Source organism: Dreissena polymorpha, chromosome 6 (assembly GCF_020536995.1).
Source record: "Dreissena polymorpha isolate Duluth1 chromosome 6, UMN_Dpol_1.0, whole genome shotgun sequence".
NCBI lineage: Eukaryota > Metazoa > Mollusca > Bivalvia > Myida > Dreissenidae > Dreissena > Dreissena polymorpha.
The window spans coordinates 57,253,118-57,265,311 of NC_068360.1; positions in this window are offsets into that span (position 1 = coordinate 57,253,118).

The following is a 12,194-nucleotide window of genomic DNA, read 5'->3' on the forward strand; positions in this document are numbered from 1 at the left end:
TGGATATACGCTGTTTGCCAAGGCCTTTTTTCTAGACGCTAGACATACATGGATTAATCATCAAATTCCGGAAATGCAATTATTGCAATTCATGCCTGAAATACTAATTTGGAACACACGTGCTTGTGAAGTTGTCACATGAATGTATAATATATTTCATTTTATACATGCATAAATACAAACAACCGAGTTTCGTTGGGAAAATGGTTAGGCCGTGGAACGTATAGGCATCTGACGATCGGTGGATATTATTGCAGAACATTTATTGATAATTTGTACAGTTCGTGTTTATTCCCCTGTTGAGTTGCAGAAATGTACTCATTCGCAACACTAGAAGAATGCTGGTTCCTAACGGTCTGAGCTTTATAATACAACTACAGTATTAACAAACAATCACATTTTGTCTAATAGGAATTTTAGAAGGCAGTCAGTTTGGAGTTGTTTTTTTACAATATATGGGAACTGCCATATGTTGATCCCGCCCCTATTGTCTGTCCATTCAATCTTAGATCTTAGAATGTTTCACTAAATGTATTATTTATGTATTTAATTTAATTATGTATAATTTATCTAAGCTTTAAATAACCACTTAATAAGTGACTTAAAACTTTTCGGTGTTTCGTGTGTTTCCCACAATGAATTACGCCACATTAACCCTGACCGAAAATGCCACAAAGGCATTTTAAAATAATATTATAATGAACACTACCTTACTTCGCCATTAAATGGTGTAAACTAGTCAAATTTCTTAACAACATATTGATCAATTAAAACAAGGCAATCGTTGTCATTTTATTTTCCTATGTCACTTGTTATTAAAGTCACTATCACGCTCACCAATACATACGGCTACTGTATTATGCTATATAAAAACATTCGACAACAAGTAGTACCATACGCTGGTTAATTACAATAGGAAGACCCTATAACAAGTAACATTGATGTTAAAACGTTATATTACAAGCATTCGGCAAGTTTTAAGCATCTAAATATCGTTCCACGATGTAATCTACTTTCGCTTTCGAGTCAGGATCGGATTCATTCGGGTTGCGTTTATTTGCATAATTTATACAAGCCATTTTCGCATTCGCTAAGTTCCAGTTACCCAGAATTCATTTTGATTTCACAGAATGATTATTCATGAGAGCTACGTCATGCTTCCGACGCTTACCGTATCCAATCTCGTGTTAGCCCGTAAATGTTCGGATATTTCACGGGAGATATAAATGGAATTATTTGTGGCCACAAAAAAATAAAAACGAGCATTTTGTATCTCGTTAAATCAATTCTACCAGACAACATCTAACGTTGAAATGTTGCATTTTGCTAAAAGGAACATTGATTTTTTCATGGGTTAGCTTCATTTAACGAAATATTCGATATTTTTGAGCGTGATTGTTACTTTAAAAGGACGGTAATTTTGTGTTTAGGAACATTGGTGTATCTTGTGCGGTGCTATTTGTTTCACAAGACAGTTTTATATCACATTCTTAGTCTTTAAATAAGTTTTAAGTTTTCATGAGTATATACATTTTCTCAAGAAATGTGCATAAAGCGTATATATTGAAAACGATATCAGGGCATTTTCTATGATAAGGGATTTTATTTATGGAAATAAAGTTACCGTTTTGCCTTTAAAATAAACCATCGAAACACTTACAAGTCGTTTCACGATTCAATGACTAACATTTCATTTTCTATCTGATGCAATTTTGTACATGTATTTTTTTACCCTTCGTTTTGGTGTAGTAAAACACATTTAACTTGCACACCAATAACACAAATAACTCGTGAGACAATGGTAAACTTTCATAACTGAGATCGCGTATGCATTGATATCGGAGAATGGACATATGGACAACGTGTAATGAAAACGAACGTTCTGTTTAGTTGTCCGCGACCCTTAAACAGAACGTTATATTCTTAGGTGAAATCGATAGAATTCTTCCTTTTCAAGATATTGTATTGTAATATGGTTGACGTTTTAGGTAACCAAGCAACCATGGCGCTGATATCTATTTCATACAAAACAACAACAAACTAATACTCATTTTTAATAAAAACAAGGTTGTGTCTTACTAGCCGTTTACAGTACAATTTAAATGATTGTCATTATAACACGTGTGAACAATATCCCGTAAAAACAATATTCAAAAGACACGGCGTTTACCAAGTAATTATCTGAATTGTTTGTTATACGTAGGAAACAGACTCAACAGGTACAAACTTATTTGTTGCTCAATGAAATAATACAATTATCAAAGGTAATACAAACTTCCATTAAAGATTTGCTTGATACTGCGGATAACACCAGATGTCCACGAATGAATTGGGAGTTCAATCTTTCCGGAGCGTACAGTGTTTAGAGAATGATTCCGGAACAAAAACATTCTCATTTTATGCAAATAGACAATGGAAAATAGCTATATATAATGCGACTTGAGTGGAAATACTTCTATACGTTTAACCGTTTCGTTGAAAACGAATACAGTAAAGAATATATTAATAAACTAAAGAACCTGAGCTCTTTCTTTAAAACTGGCTGCCAATACATGAACTATATCTAGTAGCAGACCTTTGTTTTGATTGCAACTTCATTACGGTCAATTCTTATAATGTCTTAATTCTCAGACAACCTTCGGCGCTGCTCATTACGATGTATTTCCAGAAATGTTTACACCATAATTCTGTATCAATTAAATATATTGCCTTGTTTAACAATAACGAATATAAAAACTCTTAAAAAATATTGGATACGATATCACGTTATCAGAAATTCAGGCTATTAGCGATGGTCTTTTTGAAGCTCTTACATTACAGGCATTTTACAGAATTAAATGCACCCATTGAATATCTTAGAGTAAGTTCATATATTAATAAGATTTCTAGTTAGCCAGTAATAAAACGCTTGAATGCATATAAGTAATAAAAATAATTAATATTTAATAAGAATGAAAACTTGGTGATTTTCATAGTATCAGGTAAAAACGTTGTATTCATGTATATATATATTAAGATCATGATATTGCATATTGCTTTTTTTCTTTCCTTTTGTTTTCTTTTTTTTCCGTTTCGTTTCGTTTCTTTTTGTTTCGTTTCTGTTCTGTTCTGTTCTGTTCTGTTCTTTCTTTCTTTCTTTCTTTCTTTCTTTCTTTCTTTCTTTCTTTCTTTCTTTCTTTCTTTCTCTTTCTTTCTTTCTTTCTTTCTTTCTTTCTTTCTTTCTTTCTTTCTTTCTTTCTTTCTTTCTTTCTTTCTTTCTTTCTTTCTTTCTTTCTTTCTTTCTTTCTTTCTTTCTTTCTTTCTTACTTTAAATGTAGGTGCAAATTTAACTGAAATGCACGCTTTTTCGCTCATGTAATAAGCTATACTGACCGCGACATAATCTTTGTTTATCATAACTAAAAACTAGCCATTTTCATTCATTACAAATTTTACCAATAAAGTCAATAAGATGTGATTACTACTTAATCAAATGGTCGACCATGTATTCGTTCATTATTTATAAATTATATTCAAAAACAAATAGTGTCAATGTCTAGACTGCACATCATTGTATGCATTATATATTGTAAATACCAAGGAAGTAAAGATCGGTAACCCAATGTTCACTTTCAAAAAAAACAATAATGAATACTTAATTAACCCACCACATACTGATGTTCAACAAGACGTCTAGAAAAAGACCAGATTTGTTGTATTCAAAATACAAGGCACGCCGTTTTTATATATTTATATAAAGTTTAATAATTATATAACATTGAAATAACTTTTTTTGTTGATAAATTATAGTCTCAATCATAACGTCAATATAATATATATATAAAATACATGCATGTGATATCAATGATTGTTATAATTCACGTAATAGTCTGACTACTTGTTCATTAAATATGTAACATATTTATAATGTTTTACAGAAATGCACCCCATATTTTTTCTAGAGCGTTAAACCGAACTTTATTGAGCATAACATGTAAAGGTTATAAATCTTGAAATCCATTAGCTTTCATTTAACAGTCACAATTTCATGCTGAACCAAACAAACCTTCTTGTACTGAAGTTTAATAGTTTTTCATTTTTAAATGCTGGTAATGGATTTCAAATTCAAGACTCAATAAATGACACCAAGAGACTCCCATCGAGTGTAATAAAATTGGCATTAAATGTGAATGCGCTATTGTATAGTATACGCCAACAAGTTTTGCATGAAGAATTTTCTTAACGACAAGTGCACAACTTCATATACAAATGAGCCGTGCTCTGTGAAAAGGGGGTTTAATGCATGTGAGTAAAGTGTCGTCCAAGATTAGCCAGGGACGACAGTTTCCGCCTAAATTTGATTTTTGTTAAGAAGAGAATTTCTTGAAACGAAAAATATCATAAAAGCGGAAAGTGTTGTCCCTGATTAGCCTGTGCGAACTGAAGTTTTAACACCTTTACACGAACTCTATGTAGCTTCGAGGGTTTGATTACCTTTAAACCATTTTTCTTCTACGTAATATTATTAAATATCAAGAAACTTAATACAATTATGATATAATTGAAGTCTCAACTGTATTGATTCGTTTCTAGATTTTGATATATATGTTCATGTGTTATTTTTACGTGCTAATCTGAACTGCCGAAATGTCATTTTTCATAAACATGAAATTGGCTTTCATTCTCTCAGTATAGCGTTTACATTTTAAGTTATTTTTGTATATTAAAGTAACTTAAGAATTCATTCATCAGCCAAGTTAATAATTACTTGCCTCAAATGCTTAATATGTGATTTCGGCGTGTTCCGTGTAATAATCATTTTTCTGACTCAAAGGTTAATGTCCTCATAAGGGGTCAGTATCCATAGTCGTTTATCACATGCGATACCTTGTTTCATGTGAAATATACTTTTTAAGCGTTTTCATGGGCTTAGTTTTCGTTTATTGACCAATCGCATTTTGTTATTTTGCTGAAATGACGTTGCAACGTCAAATGACGTCACGAAATGTAAACAACATTCGGGATTTGTCATGTAAATATTAATTTTATTTAATTTGCTCATTTAAAAGCATGTGATAAAAAAGATCTGACACTCGTTGTCATGTCATACCATATCTTATAAAACTCGTCCAGGAAATGCGTTAGTAAGCTCGCCAAAGGCTCGTGTAGCATGTGATAAAAAAGATCTGACACTCGTTGTCATGTCATACCATATCTTATAAAACTCGTCCAGGAAATTCGTTATTAAGCTCGCCAAAGGCTCGAGTAGCATGTGATAAAAAGATCTCACACTCGTTGTCATGTCATACCATAATTTATAAAACTCGTCCAGGAAATTCATTAGTAAGCTCGCCAAAGGCTCGAGTAGCATGTGATACAATAGATCTGACACTCGTTGTCATGTCATACCTTATTTTATAAAACTCGTCCAGGAAATTCGTAAGTAAGCTCGCCAAAGGCTCGTGTAGCACGTGATTAAAAAGATCTGACACTCGTTGTCATGTCATACCATATTTTATAAAATTCGTCCAGGAAATTCGTGAGTAAGCTCGCCAAAGGCACGCTGACTAACAAAATTCCTGAACTCGTTTAATAAAATATGGTATGATATAACATCTCGTGCCAGATCAAGGTCAAGGTCGCACTTTAAGGTCAATGTTCCGATTCGAACATCATACAGAGTGCAGATTTAATTTTAGTTTTATTTATTTACCGTTTATGGTAAACATCAAATATCATTCAAAGATATCAACTTAACTGACGTTTTGTAAAATGATTTGTGTGTGCGTTGATATAACCACATGTAGTATCAATGCATTAACCATTAAGAGCATAAGTGGTTTTCACATATAAATCACAGTATTTGAAACGTGAGTTGAGGGTTCATCAATAGTTTAAGTTCGAGTGAATTTTGACCTTTCTAAGACGATAGTTGGTAATTTAAACATGATAATTGCGACAAAACCAGACACTTGATCATTCCGCTAACTTCGGATACCACCTGCCAACGTTTGCAAGTTTGCACTTATTTTCTTAGGTTTAGTGAAGGAAATTAAAATACGCCTCACGCCATGTAATGTGAGTACACATTGTCGGTTGGCATTCAAGAACATAATTATGGCTTTGGAATATATATATATATATATATATATATATATATATATATATATATATATATATATATATATATATATATATATATATATATATATATATATATATATATTTATATATATATATATATATATAACAATTATCTTAGTGTACATGGAGGAAATCATAAATTGTCAAGTCTGCCAGATAATGTGCATCGAGGCCTTCGCAAGAATGTGTGTCATCTTTGATTAATAAACAAAATGTAATACATTTATTTAAAATTATCGAATACACTCTAATGAACGGTTAATGTTGGTTTCTGGATGAAATCATAATCATGTCCTAGTACAAATGTTATTCTTCCTTCTTCATGTAATATTTGGGCAATGGTTCCAGAAAGATAAAAAATCTGTTATAAAAGCTTATAAAAAATATTCTTAGAAACAAAGACGAGGATCACATACTATTATTAAATCAATAATTATCTGTTTGAATCATGTATGCAATTGCGAAGTTTTATTAATTATTTATTTTCTACCAATTGCAATAACTTCGGTTGCTTTGATTGTTATCGATACTAATTCTTGTGTTTTATAAGAAATTGTTTGTTTAAATATGAACATTTGAAACCATTACAGTGGACAAAATAAACTTTAGCAAAACAATATTATGTTGTACCTTTCAATTGCATTGAATATGGTATATGATAAACTATGTTATGTCATGATTTGCGTAGTTATAACATACATACACGCGTATAGTTTGGCTTCTTTTTCGACCATCAACTAATTGTAGGGCCTATGACCTAATTAACATATTCACCCTACAGCATCGTATACGCATTTGTTTTACCTATGAATTATCACGAACACGTTTCATTTTAGACATCATGTCCTTAAAACGGTTAACACTTATCAACATTCTGATTTATTATTGCATATTTATCAGAATCATAATCATTATTGCCTTAACCAGTCTGTCCGTTGGAGGGGGAGGGAATGAAAAACGACGACACAGAGATTTTCCGCCGGTCAGTTATGTTGTGGGCTGGGAGTAGCTCATATATGGGAAGATACGTCCACTCTGTGACATTGTCCATCCAGCTCTTCTTGTGACGGCCTCGACGGCGACCTACCAATAGCGTGTCCTGGATCTTGTTGTCAAAAACATCAGTCTGGCCATCGCTGTTGTAGCCATTGCAATTCTTATTCGGACCTCATCTGGGCTGGAACCGTCATTGGACAGGGTTGCTCTAAAGAACTTGAAACTGGAAACTCCGGAATGTCTGTGCTGACCTCCGTCCCGTAGCAAATTAATATGCATCAAACGACATTACATGCAAATCAAAACCTGTCTTATTTCGGAAAAACATGCACTGTAAATCCTTTTAATGTCGTTTATATTGCTGTGCATTTTATAGATTAAGAATCGAATGATATGACATTCTATACACATATGATATATTCTCCAGTATCTGGTATTCGTAACATGATGAACATTACTGGATATGCGGTGTAATGAAGGTATATGTGAAATTTGTATTATTTTACGATCTTTACAATTCTGTATTTCATTCGATGGGATGTTCATAGAATGGTAAACGTTTGCTGAAAATAAAATACTCTCGCCGTCAGTATATAGACACCTCTCGCCCGTGTGTTACACCTATTTGCTTACTCGACAATTGTTAGGTTATATAGCGTTTTTAAAATAAAACAAACAAGAAGAACGCCTTAAGGAAAAACTTGACCTAAAACGTGCCTCATTTTCTTTTACTCCTGAATATCAAATGTTCATGGCATTGATTAAAACATATTGTTGTTAGAAGCGAGAGCTTGCATAACACAGCGTACTCGATCGTTCTTCTAATGTAATAAATTTATGTATTTTTTTGTTTCTTTCAGTCATCTGAATAATGACCACAAAGACGTATTTGAAGCTAAATATACGTTGTATTTATAAGTGTCAACGTCCCAGATTGTTGGTTAAATGGACGTTTAAAAAAAGATGGCATAAGAAATGGCGAAATAAATTACGAGATAAATTGACCAACTTGATCTGCAATTAAAAATTTATGAAGGCACCTCGGATTCTGATATTTTTTATTTGATATTTGTTTCTGATAAGAAGACATTATGTTCACGCATGATTCTATCAAGGATATCAAAATAATATTTCAGCGCTTATTTTACCGGATAATTTATACACTAATATTGCTGACGATATATGTTCCAATGTCTGTTTGTAGTCTTACGTTCGTGTATGAACGTATATAAAAACGAATTTATTAACGTTTGTGATAATGTAGCAAAAGAAATTAAGCTGTTCGTATAGTAACGATTGTTTGGAAAGAAGTGCCAGCGAATGATGTAAATTGTCGGGCGAGATTCGAGGTACATTCATAAATATAATAATTGCTACAACTACTTTCATTACAGATTTATTCAAGCTGTTTTGATTTAGTTTAACTACCATATATGTTTTTACAGATTGTATAATTACCTGATAATGAAATCATTCATTTACATTCTAAAAGCATACTATGTTATTACCAATAAACAAACCGTATATCTATATGCATTGTCCATACTAACTGTAAAAATACGAATTCAATATTGTTATGTAGAATACGCTTTCTTTTCCACTAAAATATAGATGGATAAACAAACACCAAACCAACAAGATCAAACAAAAAGTCAACCAATATTGGAAAGTGCAAAAGGAAATGAGTTGGTCCAGTACCTCGTCTAGTAAATAACACCATTTGTTTATTGTTCGTTGTTTTTATATTACGTGCGTTCCGTATTTAGACATATAATGATCCTGTTATCGTGAGGAGGACATACAATCGCTCCAGAGGTCTAATGGAGAACAGCTGCTGGAGGCTACTAAAAGCAATATTTACTACCTATTATTAGTTATAGGTTGCAGTGTATTTCACTGAATATATTATCAGAATTGTCTACCAAAGTACTATTTGGCCTCCAGTATAAATCAATATCCAATTAAGTTTATTATCCTACTTTTTCAGACTCATAATTGCTTATCCTATTCCAGCTTCACAAAACGTGTTCGTCATTAGTAACAAACGTTTAACAAATCTGACAATAGTGAAAAAAGATCGATTTACATTTCCTGTTTACAATCATAAGTATTCAGTGGAAACTTTTTTTTAAGGGGCATTTTCATAGATTTTGGCATGTTTTGAAGTTTGTTATTAAATGCTTTATATTGATACATGTAACCATTGGATCTAAAAAGCTCCAGTAAGAAATCAAAAATAAATTTTAAAAAAAGAAAACAAATTAACCCTCAACAGGGCTCGGACCACTGATCCCTGGAGTCCTGGAGTGAAAAGACTCTCACTTAGACCACTCGACCATCCGTGCTTATACAATGAGTGATGTATTATATACTTTATATAAGCAATCCTCGTAGCATCACAAATTATAACGACAACAACATAACTTTCCAAAGTATTCAATCGTTTCGCGTTGGAACGCTTTATAATTTTCAGAATTTTAAATCGTCAAAAGATGCATAAATGTTTAGTATTACTGTTTCCTCACAAATACCATAACTAAAACAAAAATTTGCGAATCTGATACATTTTTTTTAATTTTCTCAATTTACCAAAACGTGGAAAGGCCCTTTTAAAGTAGCATATCTGAAAGGAACGTTTCTTGATTTTTCACAATGAGTATAGAGTTATGATTTATTCTCCATAATTAAAAGACTTCCAGAGCAGAAGCAATTGACATGCTTAATATTTGCCCTTTGTTAGTTTACACAATTGAATACTGCATATGCGTAAGACGTGTTCTTCAACATCAACAAGTAAAACCAGCACAAAGTGGTTATCATTTTTATCTTTATTTGCAATTTTACACGGTATTATTCGAGGTAGTAGCAAGAGAATAAATATGAAAATTAAACGATAATAAATACGACCATGCATTTGTTATTTTAATGAAATGTCTATTAGTACTTAATATAAATGGGTAAACAGGTTAGTGTATTGCTGGGTAGTTTCGTGTATTTTTATACTTTCCACAGTTATGTGTTTGTCGTATTGTATTCAGAATAAATTTTTTCGTTGAGTTCTCTCGAATGGGAAAAACGTGTTTTTTTTAAACGATCCAAAATAATGTATGTCCACTCTTTCAAATTATTATATTGACGACATAGAATATGATTTGAAAAAGTTAAATGATTTGAACATAATTGTAAGAATAAATTATTTTTTTCCCAAAATTTTACATGTTACCGTAAAGGTCTCCAAACAATTTAACAATTCGTTAAGGAATGTTGAGCCATGTTTTATGTGAAAAAAGTTCAAAGCGCTTTTGTAGATGACATTTAAATGCACAACCGTCACAATTTATAATTAATTCCCTTTATTAATTAATGTAATTGTATAGATGTTGCGTTTCAATATTGTTTAATGAAATATGTGTTTACGGTGATTGTTATTTCTTTTCATGTGTCCTTTTAATCTTAAAAGGACAGCTTAAATGTCCTAATATGAAATCATATTTTTGCGTTTGTTGTTTTGTGGTGGTGCGTTTTTTTGTATTGTTTTGACAATCTGTTATATGCTAGAAATATATGAACTAGATCAAATAATATGTTTAATTGAAGCTAGATTGTGGCATTTTTTATGTATGTAAACGGACTATTGTTGTTATTAAGACCTTGATAGAATCATATACCGTTGACACTCTGCCATATTGTTCAGTTCATAAAACCCACTATGAAGGCATATACGCTCATTAGTTATCTTAATGGCTTGACCACTAGCTGCATGATTATTCAAGACGTACGTAATTAGCACGAAATGTCGTATTGATATGGCTTCATTTATCACAAATAATTATAATTATCAGAGAAACCTTTATTACACGTTTTATATAATGGTTATTTTAAGCAGACAAATGTGTCAAAATAGAAGGTCAATATGTCGTAATTTGGAATTCTAAGAATTTCAGAATCGATATACGTGATCTACATAAAGTCCCGTCATACAAATGTGCACATTTCAGGACATTTTTTCATACCTTTTGTGTAACCCGAATAAACAATGATAAAAAAATTATATATATTGAACCATGTTTATAACGAACTTACTCTACTTTATTAAATGACCAAGTCATGAAAATTGTAAACATAATATATTACTTACATACACTTTAGTGGATGGTTTGCGTTCTTTTCCTGTGTAATCATAATCAAGCATAATTAAAAAAATTTTAAATTATAAACAAAGCAAAGCTACAATCACACAAAAACCAATACCTGTATATTTATCTATATCTTATGTTTATAACTAAAATCAAACAAGTGCAATTCATGACTGAAGCGCTGGAGCTATTTTTCGGACTAGACATAGAATTTATATTAGATGTGAAATATGCAAATAAGGGACTGAAAATAGTAGATTTATAACACACGTAGTAGTTTATATATGTTTGTAAAATATGTTTACATGTGTATATTCGTACTCAGCTGGCAGAATTACACAGGGTTCGCGTATTGGTTCGACAAATATTTTATGCACACTGCATTTATACAAATATATCACCGCATTGTACACTTCGCATAAAATAACCTAAATTATTACGTCTCAATTCTTTTTCCTATGGGTTTATACAAAAAATGAAACGATTAATACTTTTAACTATCTTACTTAAAATGCAAAATGTTGAGTACATGTATTCGTTTAATATTAATATTTTGGTTTCCATACGAAACACTAATTCCTACGTATAACAAACTGCACAATAACACTATTACACTCTTAAAGGTGCATATGGTTGACAATGACTTATAATTTGTCCGTGACCATTTTTCTAAAATAGCAACAAATCAATTGTATGTCTCTCTGCAGATCTTTTTATTCTACACATGAACAAATTCATGAACAGTTAAATACACCAATTCATAATTCTCAAATCTGCTCGTGATTTTAATCCTGAGCTTTTGCACTAAAATTAACAAGCTTTTAGTGCACTTTTCCTAATTTGACCCTGTAAAGAAAACAGCACACCTTTATTTTTGTTCGCCCGCTACTTCCGTAAGATGGCTTGTCTTTGTTCGCCCGCTACTTCCGTAAGATGGCT